At 41.8% G+C, this 17524-nt stretch overlaps 1 protein-coding gene across 5 annotated transcripts in view; it reads right to left on the reverse strand.

Annotated features, from left to right (window-relative positions):
• Positions 1-15536, reverse strand: part of CDH11 (cadherin 11) — a 113506-nt gene extending 97970 nt beyond the window's left edge. For 2 of the 5 annotated variants that reach the window (XM_090063727.1, XM_090063724.1), the window contains exon 1: positions 15335-15536. The gene's annotated coding sequence lies outside the window, so the exon portion shown is untranslated. Of the gene's footprint in view, positions 1-14177; positions 14398-15180 lie in introns of those variants that run through there. The other 3 variants (XM_090063726.1, XM_090063723.1, XM_090063725.1) reach the window with 2 other exon arrangements.
• Positions 15537-17524: the final 1988 nt, after the last annotated feature.

A 17524-nucleotide genomic window follows, 5' to 3' on the forward strand; every position in this document is an offset into this window, starting at 1 on the left:
CTTTTGGCACTGATAACTCTGCCTCCAGTTTCTGGAAATATAACCCTTCTTGATAACTGTGATCACTGCATTAGAGCTAGGAGGAAATAGGACATGTTTACTTTAAAATGTAAATGCAGTTGGAATTGTTATGTCTTGGAATAAAATACCCTCCTCTGCAAAAAGCAAGAATAAATGGTTGTTTCTATCCAGAGCATGAAGAAGGAACAAATTCATACACTTAACTTGCTGGCAAGCTGTGGAACTGTAGAACACAGATCCTCTGAACCCCCAAAGAGAGATTTCCTAATTGCTAGGTCTACACAATCACAGATCCAATGCCTCTTTGCCTGGCCATCTACTCTGCAGACAAAGAGCCCGCGTCTGCAGTGCATGACAGAATAGTGACTTTCATCTGAACCTATTACACCCACATTCTATACAAAAATGGCAGGCATCCTACTCAAGCAAGAGGGATTACATCCTTGAAAAATCATAACCTGATTTTCGGAAGTGAGAAACTCCAGCTGAGGTGAGGTCACAATGCTAGAGCTAACACCAGGTTTTAAAATACTTTGCACACATTTTCTCCAAAAAACTGCATTCTGGAACTTAATTCTTGTATCTTCCTGCTCTAAAGCTTTGAAATCTTTTATAATTGCCTCCATTAAAAATCCCTCAAAAGTAGGAACTCAAAAGTATTTAGTATACTTAACAGCAGACATAAACATTTTACAGTTCTCATTCATGCACACCCCATTCTTATACATCAAACAAATGCTAAAATTGTCTTCTATTTTCTGATTTTCAATTTGCACTGTTAGCCAATAGTAAACATTTGGATTACTCGTCTCTCCAAACACATCAAGGCTTCAAAGAACGTATTTTCTTAAATTTAATACATTTGCAAAAGGATCAGTATACAGTCAATGAGGACAAGATTTCAGGTTTTTCACTAAACTTGAGAAAATTCAAGGCTTAGACGTTATCATGCTCATTATCATCCCCTAGTCAGAAAAAACTCTGCTCTTTAAAAGATGTAAGCACAATTCTCGTGGTCTCAAATATCTTGCATACTTCAATGCTGTTCTGATAACAAATGTATGTATTCTACAAGTTTTGTTTTTATTGCATGACTACCTTGGCATATTCATTTTGAAGAATGAACCTGAAGCTCTAGAGAGGACCTACCTTTACATTAAGCTATAAAAATATGTTTTAGGTTTCTAAGAGGAATTACCTAATTGTTCTATTATTCATAGAGCCATAGAAAATTAGGGTAGGGGCCTCAGGAGGTCATAAAAAGTCAAGAAGGTGCTGAAGAGGATTTTTGGAGAAAGGGTCTTACACTAAAATGCGATTTCCAGCTGCTGTAAGATTTAAGATTCAGTGACTCAAAGGTGTTCCCATCTCTGTAGATTCTACCTAATCTTCCCTCCCCAAAAATGACAAATCGTTGGGGCATGGAATACTTTGGATGAGCAAACTATTTGAAATACAAAACCATATCTTTCAACTTTTCCAAATGTTCCCCCCATAGAGGCCTGAGCTTACATGCTTTTTCACACAACTCAAAAATGTCAATATACTTAAAAATTTCTGATAAATTAAACTTTACATAAGTTTATTGTACAAATGGGGCATGAATCTTCCCTCAATCTAGTAATGAGAATGCACCTTTGTTACAATGAGAAAAACAATCAATGAGAGAGACAAAGATTTCTTAGGGTGGTGTCTTGTATTGGACCTACCTTGTAGCTGGGATACAATGTCTTGCATCTGAAAGCTTGTCTAACTCTATCCCAACTACACAGTTGGTCCAATAAATGTTATCACCCTAAGAAACCCTTTCCTCTCAACCATCAGTTGACAGGGCCCCATCACTCTTACACTACCAAAATCAATCAGTGCATTCACCAGGCTTTCATTCCTTCCCCTCTAGAAACACACACCGCTCAAGATATGGAAAAAATATTTTGATGGAATTTCTTGACTTGTCCTCGTGCAATTTCCTGGTTTTTTGTTATGGATTAGGAACCCAGGGGGACAGGAAGATAATTAAAACAGACCGGAGGAGACATGACTTGATCATTTCACATTCCTGATATTGCCAGTGATTTGGAGAAGTAGCCTCCCCAAACTGTTGAAAACAGTTTGAGAGAGGACTTCTATTATATCGTTCATGACAGAAAGGTGGTCTTCCTTTAAGACCCAAGGGGAAAAAAGAATCAGGTAATGCAAACTGACATCTCAATTCATAAAGGTGCAGGGTCTTAATGGATTACTAAAGATAGCAGACACATTGTTTCTGTGCATGTGGATATAGTGATGAATTAATATCTTTTAATGTAAATATTTGCTGTGTTACTAATTTGTTGTATAATAAAGTTTGTGGCCTTTTACGCAACCCCAAAGGGGAAACGTGCATAATGGTTTGGGAAGAATGGCAGAAGAGGTTAATGTGAATAGGATTTTATTTGTATTCTATTCAGTCAGAGGGGCTAGATGCATAAAAACAGGTGAAATAGGAAACTATCCAAAAGAGTAACTCCTAAACAACTTGTGCATCATGTTAGCTAGAAAGAAGAATTGAAAAATAAGAGATTAATATAGGCTGCTGACCCTACATACAAGAAATTGTTGACATTCATCACATCAAAAGTAATAAGTTGTCAGAGATGTGCAGGTGGTGTGTGGAATATTTGTAAGAAAATGCAGAAAGTTTACAATGGAAGCCTCTATGCATTTAATTTTGAACTTGAAAGTGGCATGTGTGTAGTACAACTGAATTTGTTTTCAGGTTACTTTGGTGCTAACGTCATGGGAAAATTATGAAAGCGGAAGTAGCAATTTGGTAATTATGGGTGAAAGAAAATATAAAATAACAGTTCAATATTAGACTCAGTCCTCAGTCCTCAATTATTGTCAAAAACTAATTTTCTAGTTTGTTTCAGGTATAAAAGGGAGGTTCATAAAGGCTAGATTATGTCATTATCTGTTTATATTAATGTTGGTCATAAAAACAGCATTTAATGGCTATGTGAATATAGATTGGAGGTTGTTTAGTTAGTAATCTGATATATGTAGACAATCTGGTTCAAGTCGGCTGCAGTGGCTGGCCTACAGAATTTTATGAGAGGAGTAATTACAGCTAGCATCCTTTTTTGACCTCTAGCTAAACATAAAAAAACAAGGTCATGACAACAAGTAACTGTCACATCTTGGTAAGTATCAGACTTGGCATTTTCACTATAGTCTTGATTATTTCAGCCAAACTCATTTCTTGTTCAATTTGATTGGAAAATTAAACTTATATTAGTGCAATTTCTCACATACGATTGTGTGTGTATTGCATGCCTAATACAGCTCACCTCTGAAGTCTGTTTAATCATGAAAAACATTCCTACATGAAGGTCACTACTAAAAAAAAAAATCCAAGTAATATAATAACAAAGCTACATTAAAGAAAAAAAAAAAACAGACGGAGTTCTTTCTTAAATATTACTGTTGCAGATCAGAATAACTTCTTTGACTTAGGTATTGCCAGTTATAGCAGAAGGACTGTAGGCAGAATTTAGATCACTTAGGGCACATATATACAGGTGATGTTGTTCCTTTTGGAAGTACTAAATCACTGCACAATAATGGCCCATACTGTGCTGTACACATGGTGCATGGTTATTTTTAGCAGCTACTTTGCCGTAGCAGTGCGCTATACCAAGGGAGCATGTCACTATGGTGAAGTAGGTGCTGGTCATGTGTAGATGCCCACAGATGCTACGCTGCCATAGTGCATTACTACAGCAACATAGCATCACATGTAGATGGGCTCCTAGGCTAGGAACAGACATTGCGTTTGTCCCTGGACAGGTTGTGCCAGTGTTTGTTCAGGAACCGCAATATCCCCGGACAAGCATGCACACATATTACTCTAATCAGGGTTTAGTGAGCAGCTGAATGCACTACTACTTTTCTGCCCTCGATTCAATGATTCAATGCAATCCCAGGATAAACTGTTAGTATTTATCCTGTGAACCTTTCGCTGCATACATGTTCAAATGATCTGGTAGAATACTCCCAGATTTGTTTTCCTGGTAGAAAAACTTACCCCGAGACCCCTGAACAGACGTTTGAATGCTGAGCTGGCATCCACCAGGAGGCCGCTATGCACACATCTCAGCCTGCTCTGCAGGCTCCCGGTATGCTTGGCAAGAGATGACAGTAGCACAGAGGCAGTCTTGATTGGCTGCCTCCCAGACCACCTCCCAAGCTCTGTCTCCCTGCACCAGGAGGAGATTGTGAAGAGTCTGGGTGGGCTGGGCTCTGCTTGACTGGAGCAGCAGAGTCCAGCCCAAGTGACAGAGTCCCTGGACCCAAGGGGGGGTGCAGGAAGGAACTGGGAGGAAAGCACGCTGGCATGCCAGAGGACTGTGCTATAGCTTCACTCAGAAGGTACTTGTACAGAAGTTTGCTCTACCGGGAAGAACTGTCCCAGAAGCCATTGAATCCCAGTTGATCCCAGGTTATCAACAGCTCTCTGTTATCCCAGGTTATCAACAGCAGCAACTGTCCCAGGAGAAACTGGATGTCTGTACACAGCTTTTGTAAGGTTTATCCCAGGTCAATAGGCATGGACATCTGAATGACTGTACTTTGTCCTGAGATAAAGTGTTTTATTCCTGGACAAATGCGACCTCTGGAATTGAAAGGTATTCTGTCGGTAGCCTGTCTTCAAGCATGTGCAGATTACGTTTCAGTCATGATCACTTATTCAAAATAAAATTAAGCAACTAAACACGTGCATAAGTGATTTCCGTGAAAAGAGATGGTTTTCCAAATTAAGGCCTTCATTATTAATTATCTTTCCTCTGTTCTTTTTTCGTTTGACGGATGTTAATTGATGTCATGCATCCAATAGATTAGCAATCCTAGGACTCTCTTCTGCACATAACTAATTTAAACATATATTTGTCAAAAAATTATATCGGTCTATCAGTGAACCAATAAATCTTGAAAGGGTACTTCCACATATAAATTGTAAGCTTTCATAACTTTCCAAATCTGAGATCTCCATTTGTGAGGTTACAAAGGGATATCTGACATATTAGCATCCAAAGTGTACTTTAATTTTCTTCCATCAGAATCCATCCATCCTTGATAATACCAGCTGCCACCTCATATGTGATGTTTTTGAACATACTACAGAATCACAAAACCCTACAAGAATATAAAATCAACCTTTGGGTTTCAAGCATTAATACAGTTCATTCATGTATGTTACTGAAGAACTTGAGCCATGCAAACTATAAACTGTGCAAACATATGAAACAAAGGAAATTAAGGCACCCAGCATTTTCTTTCATTCTAACTGTAAGTGACACATCGTACAAAGACAGTGAACACATTACACGTCATATATTCTACATAAACACAACAGAACGATTTAACAACAGGCAGGGCACATCTACATGGGATTTACACATTACTGTGTAGTAGCGTGCCAGTCAAAAACCATGCTAATACACTACTGCACAGTGTTATTAGGCTACTGAGCACTAAGTGTCACAAAAAAACCCCATGTGCTGGCACTACTGTACAGTAACTATAGTTACTGTGCATTTAGTTAGCATTTTATTAAGCACCTGCAGTGACATAACAGGTATTTTCATTATTTTTCTATGACTGACAATGTCTTGGTCTGGATCAATTATGCGAATGTTGGATTTTGTTGCTTTTAATCCACAGAAAATATTTAATCACAAAAACCTGTTCACTATTACAGGCGACCCTTGCCATTCGTAGAGGATACATTCTTGTATCCTCTGCGAATGGCGAAATCTGTGAATAACACTGGGCTCCCACCACTGCCAGGCTCCCGCCATCTGTGTTCATGAACTCAGTGCCCCCGGCAGCTGGAGAGGGGGCACAGCTACTCCCGATGGCGGGAGCCCAGTGGCAGCAAGCATGGAGCTCCCAAGGAGCTCCTTTAAGTGTATTTAAGAAGCGGGTTTGGCATTCGAGAATATTTGAAACCACAAATGCCAAACCCACAAATGGTGAGGGTTTCCTGTATTTATAAATTTCTACGATTTTGCCATACACCAAGCTAAACAAACAAAAGATAAGTCCTGACCTTGAAACCTTATAAACTTAGAAATGTGTTTTAAAGGACATAGCAGACATTAACCTCCATTCAGTTAACCAGTGAGGACTGGTACAGCATGATGGATTTAAGAGAGAAACATATTCATTTTGGGTCTAAGAGCTAAATGGAGAGAGGAGGTTGAATGAGGCAAGGATGCAGCCTTTCAGATCCTCTTAGAAGGAGTACTTCTAGCACTCTGTGCATTCAGGAGGAATGGTTTTGTGGTAAAAATGGGTTTAGAGGCAGAGATGATGATGTGAGAAGTGACAAGGTTGGCATTGCAAGAAAGAGTTATGAAGTCCTGAAAGTGATGACAAAAAGTTTAAACTGCAGGCAACAGAAAAGCTAACAAAATGATACAAAAAGTTTGCAAAATGCTTAGACCAATGGGTAAGGAACATGCTCTAAGGTTAAGGCAGTTGACTGATTCAAAGAGTTGATGTGGGAGTCTAGGAAACTAGCAAGGAGGCAGTAACGTTAACCAAGGTGGAGTGGATGATGAGGGCTTTAATTTTTAGCCTCAACAGATAAAAAAGGATAGCTCTTATAAACTCTGCAGAAAAAAGCAAAAGAATTTATATGCATTGGAACTGGAAAGAGAAAAACAAAGAAGCATCAAGAACAACCTTAAAATTATAGCACTTGAAAAACAATGATAGTGACCATAGTAACAGAAATGAGAGGCAGTCAGGAACAGATAAGAGATCAGTTTGGGTCATATTTTATTATGGAGGAGGATGTATCAGAGTGTGACTGAGCTGCATGACTGAATTGATTGAGAAAGGTCAGGTGTGGAGTGGTATACATGGAAGGTCAAGTGGACAGAAGGATAAAGAAACCTTCACCTGGGACAAAAGGAACAAGAGGGAAATTGTGCATGGCCAAAAGGGGAAAAGTGAGAGCATGCTAAGAGGAAAGACAAAAAGGGAGATCATAGTGAAGCCTGTCACCATTTTCTTTAAAAATATTCCAAGAACCTTTGTGAAAAGGGCACAGGAAAATGAGAGAGCTGGAAAGTTTCAAGACGGAGGTGGAAGTTCCAAATGTTTCATTTCCGTTTGGGTTTGAAGTTGGCTAACTTTCAATGCTTCGATTCCCCCCACCCCGAAACCCAGGATCTAAAACTTTTTACACTACAGTAAATCAGTACTCACCTACAAAGCCCCTACGTTCAATAGGCTTTCATTGTCTATGAATGTACCTTTTAAAAATAAATATAAGACAACTAATAGATTTTAAGGCCAAAAAAGTGACCATTACAATCATCCAGTTTGATCTCTAATTACTTGACTTACTATCTCATCAATCTTTTTTGTATAAATGGATTTGTGTTATACTTTACTGTGTTTCTCTTTAAAGAGAAAGATGCTATATAATGTTATGATCACCAAGAAAAAAATTGCACAGTATATTAACCAAGTTTATTCTCTAGGCTACCTACTCTGTAACTAGGGCAGTGGTAGAACACTTAATGATAGACAAAGTACAAAGTATTTTCCATTTGAATCAGACCCTTACATATGGATTTTATTCAAACCCTTCTGAAGTTTTCTTGAACCTCTAAATCCTGGGAGACTGTCCTTGAAATCTTCCAATAATAGTAATTCTCTCTCAATAATTTAGAACTGCTTGGCTTGAAAGGGAAGTGCAGTTGTAAAAAACCTAGGCAAAACTGAAAAATAATGGGAGAAGACAAAGTATCTTGGAATTAATTTCTGTTCAGGTTATATTGTATTTTGGATGAAAGTCTGAGTTAATTCTTATTTTGGTTGTACTGTTTGGCTCACCATTAAAATGAGAGATGGGGACATATAACTGTAACTAGAGCTCTTGGTTATTCTGGAATTAATCTACCAATTCAACCCAATATAGATTATTCTTCCACATAATTGTAACTACCCAGGGTACAAAATATTCCCAGTAAAGAAAGCCACTGAAGTCCATCTTGTCTGGGGAGCCAAAATGAGCTGAATGATAACAGTAAATTCCTAACTAGAGACTAACACATTGACAGGTACACTATAGGTGAGGACTGACTGTTCAGGGGAAGAGCTGATATGAAAACTGTGACACACAAAGGTCTATGAAAACTGAAGAGGATAATTTGATAGGAATTCTGCAGGTGCTGTTGAACAGCTGGGGTCTGATACTTTTATTCTTGTTTAGCATTATTTTAGTCCTTAGAAGCCAGTGGAACTTTCTGTGGAAGCCAGGGATTCAAAATAAGTAAAGCTATCCAAAGTTGTCCCACATCATTGCTAAAACGTTGTATTTCCACACATGATCTAACGGAGGGCAATATATAGTCCTATATAAACAAGAATGAATTTTAAAATAATGCCAATAAGAAACCTTCTTCTACCACAAAAAGGTAGCATGTTTACTTAAATTTTTATCTTAAATTATTAAATCATTTGTTTCAAAACCAATGCGCAAACCCTTTTGAATTTCATTTTTTATCAAATAAATTAAAAGTTTTATCCTTTTATATTGTCTGAGATAAAAGATAAGCCTCTTCAAATAACGTTCTAGAAGACACACTATCTACTTGCCTATCAAATACGTTGCAATCATCTAAGGGGAGAAAAACCTGAAGGCTCGATTCTGAAACTACTTTTCCAGGGACTATTATAGTTTAAAATATCCTGGCAACTTTATAATTGTATATTTAACTTGGTACTAACATTATAACACCAAATACCAAACCAAGTTTGCACAAATCTATTTCTTTTGTTTCCCTTCCAATGTCTACCTTCAAGAAAAAAAATGGGTAGATGAAAAAAGAGGAGAAAGGTAACACAGTTATTCATCCAGCACCTAAGATCTTTGAGATATTACTTGAAATCAAGACGGGAAAGACCATTTAAATTTATGAGTTAATGCTGGCACGTGTAGGAATTAATAAAAAAGATAAGCATCAATGGAAATAAGGTTTAGTTTCCTGATTCAAATAGAGCTATCATTTTTGGTTTACACTGAACTAATGACTTATTCTTGGCAGAATGATATGCATGCATACATTTAAGTATTTCACTTAGCCATGGAGACCAATAAAAAATGTTTCTAGATTTTTATTTCATTAAAAAATACTCAACAGCAACCTCATTTCAATAATATAACATATAGGAAGCATCTCTTCAGCAGCTCGTATAATTGGTAACAAAATAAGGAACCTCTTCACTTCCATCCAACGATGGCTGTTTTAAGAGCCCATGTGAAGTGAAACTCTGGACTCATTACACTTCTAAGAGGAAAAAAAAATTCTATATATGATAAACCTGTAACTTTACTCTGGTTGTTGGTTTCATGCAAAAGACCAAGAGTGCAATGGACCAGAGGAAGAAGTAACTTCCCAAGTGTAGAGGCAATACCTAGAACTGGCAGAGGACCATGGGAAATCTTGCACTGACAGGATTGCACAAGGCTAATGGATAAATGGAACTACTTACTGCTGTTTTTTCTGCTGTCAAATTGTCACCCCTTACAAACATTAAAATTCTGCAAACTGTGTTTTAAAAGGATAATGAATTGAATTCCTTCTGTACGTTATACCAGTGTTTGAGCAATGTGATCCCTTGTCTCCTACTAGCATCCACAGGTTTTCTGGAGAGCAAGGTTAGGTCTTACCTGTCCAATTGTATGAAATCTGAATTTAAATTACTTTCTAGACATATGGATACTTTCTACACCATGCACTCATCAGCAGCAATACACTTTAGCGTTGTCTGCTTCACAATGGGCATGTCTACATGTGCATTAATGCGTGTTTTCTAATGTGCATTAAATTTAGCACCTCCAATGTGAGGTACCAAATTAATGCTCATTAGGTTACACTAATGCTCAGTAGCACATTTTCATGCTTTTTTAGTATTGCTTAATGAGCAGTAGACTATTTTACTGCACATTAACATGTCACCACTTTTAAGCATCACTTTAATATGCAGTAAAGTCATCTACTGAGCATTAAAGTGCACATGTAGACACACTCAATATGTACTAAGCCAGTTCTCAATTAGCTAAAGTTGCACAATCCAATCATTTTTCTATAAACGTAGCAACTGCACACATACTTATTTCTGGCGCATTTTACTTTTTGGTCGATGAACTGCTATGTCATCATTTAACAAATAAATTATATCTGGAAACATAGTAGCATTAGACCAGTTATTTTGGAAAATCCTTTGCACACTTTTCTACTCAGTTACTTAATCCGTGTTCCTATAATCCATTTACATTGATTTCTACTACTCCAACTCAAGCCTTCCATTCCAATACAATTAAGAACTTCGAAGAACTCTTTTGCTGATTCAAAAGGAAGAGGGTTCTTTCTCACTGCAAAAGTTTAAAGCGACAAACTAGCATTTGCTTAAGACAGCACTTTAAAACTTAAGAGCTAAATTATGGCTGAGGGAGCTAGCTGAGCGCTGTGGGGTTGGCAAATGGAAAAGCCACTGCACCATCCATGCAGTTATGGAAGAAACTATTTCTCCTTTGTCAGGTAAAAGCAGGCATAATGTCTTGTTCTTCCACAGTTACAGCTCAGCAGTGCCAATGCCTTCTCCATCTAATATTAGCCTCTGAATGAGAGCTGGCTGCAAGCTGGGAAGCCTTCTCAGCATAACAACCAAACCCCAACGGTCCCTTGTGGGCTATTAGCGCTCCGCTGGCAACACTAACCATCCACCCACCACAAGCGCAATGAACAACTTTCTCTATGGTTGCACTGGGGATGAGAGAGGAAGGGTCTCAAACTGCACAAGACATTTCAGTAAGCCCCTGCAGAGATATTTTCCTTTCAGTATGTAACAAGCCTCTAAATCACTGTGCACTTAAGTGATTCATATTAGCCATTATAACTACCATTAAATTGTATTCATAAGCATTTCAGGTGCTGCAGTTATAACTATCCATTTCTGTAAGTCACTTAAACTTTCGGTTGCAGGCCTGGATATCAGCTCGAGGGGTGATAATGCTGAATCAGAAATGATGCTATGTGCTAATTACAGATCAATTTACAATTTAATTCGCTAATATTTAGAATTGACACTTATTTTTATGCCCGTCTGCATGTTATTAGTAACAGCGTATGTTCTACTATCAGCTGGAGCTTCACTTTATAAACCCAAATGGCAGCTGGCCAAAATACTGGACTTAATTGCACTGGTGCATAATCTAAAGGCATGCATTCACTCTGGGGCACGCAAGAGCAGAATATGGCCCTCTGAGGGAAATAAATGCCTATTTTCTTATCTAAAATTTCTCTCGGTAGTCCCCAATATCCTTCCGGAAGAATATACTAGTATTTACTAGTATTACCTTTCTTTTCCTGCATATTACTTTTTCTTTCTCTTTTTTTCTTTTGCCATGGCACAAAGTGATACTCTTTTTGGAAGAAAGAGAAAGAGAAAACAAATCCCTCAAAAATCACTGCTGCTGGGAGAGGCGATGCTGTTTATTTTACACCTAGACTCCAGCTGTGGCACTCTTCAGACAATCTAAAGTTACACAATTTCAAACTTTGTAGTGAACTCCAAGGTGGTAATATGATGCTGAAGGTAACACGATCCACTGACTAGAAAGATGTTAATCCTGACAAACTGCCTAAGCATTAGCCTGAACCACAGCTAGATTGAATTCTGTCTCCCCTGAGAGGGCTAGCAATGCTGGTGGTAACAAAACGTCTTTTCATAGTGCCCTGAAAAGCAGATGGGCCACAAGTAGCGATTTAGAGAAGAGCATCAGTGCCCTCTAGTGTTTGCAAGTGTAACATTCCTGAAAGAACAGCTACCAAATGCTTAGTGCCCCAAATTTCCAACTAGCATTATATACATAAAAAGACAAAGTTATATTTTTTGTCTATTTATGACCTCAGCCACTCTGGCCTCTGAGATATTAAGGTACATAATGCCTAGTTTGGTACACTGGAAGGAAATCGAGTTAATTATTTCCAACTCTTTGATTTCTATTCATGTAATTTTTCTGAAACCTAAATATGTAGCAGGCTTAAGTAGACCTGCTGATCAATTTTAAATAACAACAAGTAATAATAAATTATTTATTTAGCAAAACACATGCGGGCCTTTAGTAAAACCTATCCTCTGCCTTACAAACACCAAAACCTGTCTTATTACCATACAGTCATTGTCTAATTAATGTAATGTCTTTATTTACATGGAAACAAAAAATGAATGGGTTTAACTATTCTTTATATTCATTTTTGGAAAACAGTATTGTAAATGTAACAATAACTATTTACCGTAGTAGAATGTTTAGGATTACATTTTTTCCCATAAAAGGAAGGAGATTTTTTTTTTTTTTGCAATATATATTCAATTTATTATTATTAGCCTTACTGAGAAGAAATGAAATAGAAAGTAAGGCAGACACAGCAGGAGCTGCTAGGAGTTATATATAAAGTAATCCTTCTTAAAACATATGCATAAAGGGCTTGATCCAAAGTCTATTAAAGTCAATGGCTGCCCTTCCTTTTACTTCTGTGGGATTTTGTTTGGGCCCGGCAAAGGAAAAATGAAAAATGGAGTGCCATTTTAAAACAAAGAGGCATGATAATGACAATGGTATATGGAATTTGAGCTTTAAATACGAACATGAAGGCTATGCCACCCAGAAATGTGTATAAGAGGCATGCTGCTTGCTCTTTCGGGTGAAACAAGTCCAAATGAAAACACAGGACACACATGTGACTTTCAAAATCTATTCAAATAATTTTAAGGTATCCTGGGCAAAAACTAAAACAAGTTTGAAATCACTTTATATTTCCAATATCTGAATTGCAAGGATCCCCTGCCTCTGTCTTTTTGAATTTATTGTAAGCAAGGAAAAACCACTGGCAATTTCAATATATACATATATTTTGTTTAGTCTCATTATTTTTTCTAGTGATCTTCAGAAAATGTAGCCTCTTAAACTGCTGGAACTCTTAAGTTCAGGCATATATCTTGAACTGAACAAAAAGAAATGTGTCAAACTTCATTAAAACGGCTCATTAACTGCACTTGAACTCAGATAACACATGTGAAAAAAAATACTTTTATCAACTAAATCACAAAAACCTTTCTAACCCTTGTAACCGCTCCAGACTGTGGAGCAACAGAATATTTCTGTCCTTCTATCTCTCAATCAACCTTTTTCCATAAAGGTCTTCTTTTGGAAAGGACAGGTCATAAATTGCAATGACTTAGCTCATCTATTGACATAATTTACTGTAATAGCTTCTGTAGTAATGAGCAATCCTAAATCTTAATGCTTTTTCAGACCAAAAAATACCCCCAACCTTATATGAGTAGACTTTATAAATGTCAGCAAAGTTGATGCAAAAAAAAATAGCGTTTTTAGATTACTTCAGATTACTTATTCCTGTATGTGATAAGCTTCAGGTTTGAACGCAGATCCCATTGTCCAGAACCAACAACCCGTGGGTCATAGGGAGAAAAGGTGCTTTCTAACATATTTTCCTACAAAATGCTACATGCCTTTGTGGAAACATAGTCCTTTCCTTTTGCAACTTTATTTCTTTGTTCTCATGCCACAGCAAAGGAGGCTGTTTTCAAAGTGGAGCCGGAAACTTCAGTTTTCTAGAGTATGCTGAGAAATGTGCTGAAAAAGGCTTCTTGGATAAAAGATATGAAGCCAGCTTCCTTTGCTCTCACTTGCATTATTCTCTCTCCTGTTCTTTATTGCTTATCTCCCAACATCATGAATTGCGCTGATGCCATGCTATAAAATTCTTGCTCATAAGAAAACATCTGCATTTCCATGACCAAGTAAAAAAAAAAAAAAAATCCAAAGACCCAGAACAATCATGGACTTGTGTTTCAAATCCCAGTGCGAAAGACACAGATTGAGGCAGGCTTCGGATAACCCCCTGGTTAAAAACAAAACTTATTTATTGGCAAGGGAAAGGCTGGAGGAAGAAGGCGAGGTGGTTACCTGAGAAAACACATATGCTTTGAAAATACTCAGAGAATCAAGAAAGAAGGGAAGCTAGAAGGAGGGAAGGAAGGAAGGCAGGAAGGAAAAAGCTTTTACCTACTTGCCTAGATCTGCTTCAAATTAGTTATTGATGCTTCTTTCTTTCTTTCTTTTTTTTTCATTCAACAGTTTCATTATCAGATCATTAAAACAGTTGATGTCTTAACGGAGGGTCGATGGTCTGTGAAATTCTTATTGGCTCATCAGCACAAATGGAGAGGAAGAAAGTCCTTCCCCGGGCGCGAGTGCCGAGGCGCTGCCGCGGGAGGAGGCGGCCGCTTCCCCCGACGAAGGGCCGGGGTCGGAGCCGGTGACCTCATTTGCTAAAGAGCCTCCTTTGTGCCGGGGGCCCGGAGCCCCGCGCCGCCGCCTGCCGCGGCCAGGCCCACGCGCGGTCGCACGCGGGCGGCTCCCGCAGCCTGGCCCGGCGCGGCCTCGGGATGCCAAAGTTACGGGCTTGTCCGAGGACCCGCGGCTGGCTCCCCCCCGCCCCCCGGGGCTGTGCCGCCGGCCCGGGAGAGCCCGGGCGCAGCCTGCGGCACTGGGGGGGGTCAGCAGCAGCAGCAGCAGCAGCACCAGTGTCACGGTCCGGGTCCCCTTCCCGTCCCTCCTGCCCTGCCCCGGGGCTCCTTGCTTGGTGCTTTCCCCTCGCGGCTCCTTGCCGCGGGGCAGCGCGCGCGGACACACACACACGTAGACATACACACGCACGCACATACAGACACACACACACACAGACACGCATACGCGCGCGCGCACATATAGACACACACACACACATGCACACGCACACACACACACACACGCGCGCGCGCGCGCGCGCGCACACACCCCGCTGCAAAACGCCGCTTCTGCCCCCGCCGCTCCGACGGCCCCGCGCGGGCAGATGAGAGGTGGCAGCGGTGCGTGGTCGGTGCCCCAATCCAGCGCGCGCGCTGCGGGCTGTGGCCGCGGCCACCCGCATCGCCCCGCTCCGCCGCGCTCCGCCGGCCCCGGGCTGCGCCTCCCGCGGCCGGCAAGTTTGGAGCGCGCACCCCCCCCCCCCGACACACACACTCACGCACCTTCCCGGCTCCCTCGTGCCCTCCGCCTCACGATGCTTCCAGCCGCGAGCGGACTCCCCGCTCTCCGCCGGCTCCGCAGCCCGCACGTCTCCTCAGCCTCGTCCGCCGCCCTGCCCCCGACACGCGCGCGGCGGCGCCCCGCGGCGGGCCGTACCTGAGGGCCGGCGGGGCTCGGCTCGGCTCGGCTCGGGCGGCTCCGCCGCAGGCAGACGAGGCGGGTCCCGTGCGGGCGCGGGCGCGGGGCGGCGCAGCCTATTCCAGTCCCCGGCAGCGGCCGAATGAGGCTGGGCGCGAGCGGCAGGGCTTAGAGGCGGGCGGGAGCGGGGGGGGAGGGGCCGGCGGGCGGGAGCGGCGAGGGGGAGGCAGCGGGAGGAGGCTGGAGGCTGTTGCTCCTTCCCGGCTTCTTCCTCTCTCGCCCCCCGCCGGGGTGGAGCCGGGGCCCCGCCGGAGCCGCGCGGGGAAGGGCTGGGGTTGGAGCGGGCCGAGGGGGCCCCCAGGCTAAGCGCCAGCCCCTCCGACACAGGGATGCGGCCTCTCGCCTGTCCAGGAGCCAGTCCTGCTTCTTGCCCACTGCCATGGAAAGTTTCCTCGCCCCCTGCACCAGGAGGAGCCACTCGGTGCCCCCCTGCGGTAGGGGCGGCGCTCTGCTCCCGGGCAGCCTGGGGCCCAGGTGGGGCTGGAGACCCTCTTCTCTTCCAGGCGGCGCTGATCCCAGGAGCAGCCGGCCCTTCTCCGTCTGGACAGGGCCAGCGCCCCAAAAGCTGAGGCCGTGACCGCCTTCAAGGCTGGCCAGAGTGCAGCAGCGACAGCCACCTCCTCTTCCTCCAATCCTTTAATAACGAATGGCAGTGGCCTGAAGCCCTGGTTCTTCCAGGCACGTTCCCTCAGACACCTTGCGGGGGCTCAGGCCCCTTCATCTGCCCTTGAGCTAGTCAGGTCGTGCTCGTGGGCCCCCTTCCTGAAAGAGCGCAGTGACAGAGGCATTGTCACCTGCAAACCAGGGGCAGTAGGTCAGGTTAGGACCTACCTCAAGAAGAAACCCATCTGGGGTGGGCTCTTCAGCTAGGCGCTTACTTTAGCGTCTGGGTTGGATCCATCCATGGGACCTTCCTCACACGGGGGTCATTTGCCACCTTCCCCCTCCCTCATAACTGCAAACACACTCTTCTGTGACCCCGCAGTCAGGCCTGAGGAACAAGGCTTTTGCATTTTGTGGTTAATTCTGTCCTGCCAACAATTCTGTATGCAAAGAAAGAAATGACAAATGAGCTGCCACTGTACAAGAAGCAGAACTTGGAAGGGCCAGACCGGTAGGCAGAAGGGCTACAGCAATCTGGGCAGAGAGGAACACAAACATCAGGAATTAAACCTGTTCTCTCCTCCTGAGTAACACTGGTCCAAGGGAAAAAGCAAAGACCATCAGTCACTCTGGCTCAGTGAGTGTAAGAAATTAAAACGAAAGCTGATTCCAAACGTCTTTGGGAGTAAGAATATCTATTTATAATCCCATCGGGTGAAGGCTTGTTTCTGTGGAGGAACAATTTCATAGGATGGATATATTTTGTGGTAGATATGGAACAATGTTGCCTGGCATCATCATCATAATCACTATTATTATTACTAATACTAATAATACACAGGGGGATACCAATCTAATTCCTATTGCTTTAAATCAAAGTGCAGACAAATAACAACAAAAACCACCTCTGCCCCAGAATACTTACAACTGAGGTAAGACAGGATGCGATAAATGCATATAAAATAGAAATGTGATGGGGATAAACTGAGAGGAGAACGTAACAAAAAAAAGAGAGAGAGATTAAGGGACAACTAGAAGGGGTTCTGAGAGGGTTTTAGTGACCGAAAGAGTTTCATATCAGAAGCTTGATGGGAATATATTTGGAAGCTACTTTGTTACAGGAATTTATTTTGGGGAGAGAAAAACAGACAGGAAGTAGGATTTTTATGGATATTGTTTTCATGGAAAAAATACTTTGGGAGAGGGCAGCAAGTTCCTTCTTGAGAAAGTTCTCCTTAAACATCCAAGCGTTGACCAAGGCAAATGAAAACTGGCCCCATATAAGAAACAGATTATGTTTTCCTCACTAGAGACACAATGCAACTACTCAAAAAGTAAGTTAAGATATTCTGGGTGCATCTACATGTGAAATTAGTGCAACACAACACACTCTAGAGCAGTTCGCGCTGGAGTTTATTGCTCCTGGGGGCAGCATTTACATGTGCATCCAGGACCACAGCATGTTAAGTGAGGGTGGCACAGCCCCGGCTGGAAGGGAGCCCCGGGGGGTCAGCCTGCCAGTCCAGAGCTGCTCCCCCTGGCTCA

The sequence above is a fragment of the Crocodylus siamensis genome, chromosome 9 (genome assembly GCF_052110815.1).
Source record: "Crocodylus siamensis isolate JL-2025a chromosome 9, ASM5211081v1, whole genome shotgun sequence".
Taxonomy (NCBI): Eukaryota; Metazoa; Chordata; order Crocodylia; family Crocodylidae; genus Crocodylus; species Crocodylus siamensis.